The sequence below is a fragment of the Portunus trituberculatus genome, chromosome 43, assembly GCF_017591435.1.
Source record: "Portunus trituberculatus isolate SZX2019 chromosome 43, ASM1759143v1, whole genome shotgun sequence".
NCBI lineage: Eukaryota > Metazoa > Arthropoda > Malacostraca > Decapoda > Portunidae > Portunus > Portunus trituberculatus.
In genome coordinates, this window is record NC_059297.1 from 7629411 (window position 1) to 7631910 (window position 2500).

Below are 2500 nucleotides of genomic sequence, written 5' to 3' on the forward strand. Positions count from 1 at the left end.
TGTACAATAGAAATGCGGCGGGCCTTAATATAACCTCCATTATCTCTTTCCTTTGCATTATCTATTCCTTTCAGTCAACTCGGATTTATTTTTCCCCCTCTACCACTCTAGCTTTCCCTCCTGATGTCCCTCCCTCCTCTTTCCCATCCGTGCACGTCATTATTCCCCTCTTCCTATCTTCTCTTCTTTCCCCTCTCTGTCTCCCTCCCTTCCTCCCTCACCAAAATTTCTTTCCCTCCTCTCACCTTTCCTCCCATTTCCATATATGCATAATTTTGAGGCCTCTCTCTCTCTCTCTCTCTCTCTCTCTCTCTCTCTCTCTCTCTCTCTCTCTCTCTCTCTCTCTCTCTCTCTCTCTCTCTCTCTCTCTCATCCTCCCTTCTACGCTCTATATCCCTCAACCCTCCTCCTCCTCCTCCTCCTCCTCCTTCCTCCTCCTCCTCCTCCTCCTCCTCCTCCTCCTCCTCCTCCTCCTCCTCCTCCATATCCGCCTCTCCACTAACGACCCTTCCATAGATATATTAATCCGGCGTTCATTAGCCACGTGTTCTATGGTCCTTACTCTCACAGTTGTAGGGAGGAATGTCGCTCTTACTGCTTTGTGCATTTTGACGACGGTTGAAGGAAGACTATTGTTAGTGGCCATCCGCTGTTGTTGTTGTTGTTGTTGTTGTTGTTGTTGTTGTTGTTGTTGTGTGTGTGTGTGTGTGTGTGTGTTTAGACAAGGGGTGCAGAAGTGTTGTGTTTCTTCGATGGCTTTTCTTGCCTAGATACGTAATAGGAGAGAGAGAGAGAGAGAGAGAGAGAGAGAGAGAGGCAGACGAACAGACAGATAGAAACGTTTAGACAATATAATACAGATATATAGACATAAAAACTCAGACAAAAAAAAAATCAGACAGATAGATAAACAGACAAAAAAAAAAAAAAAACACCCAAAAGATGCGGACAGATTGTTAAGAAAAACACGCAACTTCTTCTTCTGCAGCTGCTCCCATGTTCATATGGGGTCGCTGTTCCTCACTAGTCTTCTCCACAAGGCTCTGTCCCAAACTCCTCTCCACTCAATATCTCTCCCTCAGGTCCTCTCAATACGATCCTTCCATCTTTTCTTTGGCCTGCCACGTCGTCTTCTTCCCTCCACTTCCATATCCAATATCCTTCTGCCGACATATCCTTCTTCTCGCCTTTTGATATGACCGAACCATCGCATTCTCCTTTCTTGTACTTTCTTTGTCACCTCCGTTACTTTGGCTGTTCCTCTTATAAAATTGTTTCTCACTTTATCCCTCCTTGTCACCCCAAGCATCCACCTTAACATTCTCATCTCAGCAACCTCCAACTTATTCTCCTGTGCTTTCTTTATTGGCCACGTCTCCGCACCATATAACATGGCAGGTCTAACCACCGATTTGAACACTAACTAAACTAACTAAAAAAAAAAAAAAAAAAAAAAAAAAAAAATATATATATATATATATATATATATATATATATATATATATATATATATATATATATATATATATATATATAAAATGGTGAGCTTTACGTAAGGAAATCATTAGTAATCTCTTGATGGGATGGATCTTGCCTGTACCACCAGCGGGTAATACAAGTAACTGACATCTATAACTGTTGCCTAATGGACGCCCAAAGATATGAAGTCTGTGTTACCCAGACTCACATCCAATGCCTCTTTATTATTCACGAAATCGTAAGAGTTTTATCTGTACTGTGGATGTGGAATGTCTCGGTGCTTCATCATTACATTGTAAAAACTGTAGTGGATATTTCAAGGCTTTTTTCGGAATGTTTTCGTAATTTTTAAGATGTAGACAGAAGTTGTAATGTTTTTTTTTTTATAAGCAGGATGAAATCAAAAGCTTTCCGCCTAATGAATTTTCGTCCTTGAATAATCGTAAAATGATATACGTGGTTACTGTTCATGTAGCTGCATGGCCTCCAATCTCCATTCTCTGGCATACTTATACTCGTTCCTATCCTTATCCTCTTCACCATATTAATACAAATACCAGCCAGTGTATTCTCTCTTTCATCCATTTTAGTGGTGATCTCTAATAGTTCTATTTAGCTTTTTTTTTTTTTTGCATCCCATAACTTGAATTGTTAGAGTGTAAGAAATAACTAGCTAGCTTCTTCATTCTTCATCGTTTAGAATTTTACGTTTTTTTTTTTTTTTTTTTTTTTTTCCGATCCATCCGGAGAGGACTATCTTTAGAATTAAATTTTCCGACCGCAACTCTATCTCAACTAACTTCTTGGACAGGACAACTTGTTATTTTTTTTTCATCTCCCAGTTTTATATAAAGCTCTTGGTCAAATGTATAAACCATAAGAGGAGAACTAGATTTGTATGCATAAATTCCCTACTATTTGTTATTCAGTAAATAAATATAGAAGGTATGTAAAATGCAATCCAAGTCTGTCACATAGGAGAACAGGTCTCAGCACCACGTTGTCGTTGCGAGGCGTGACA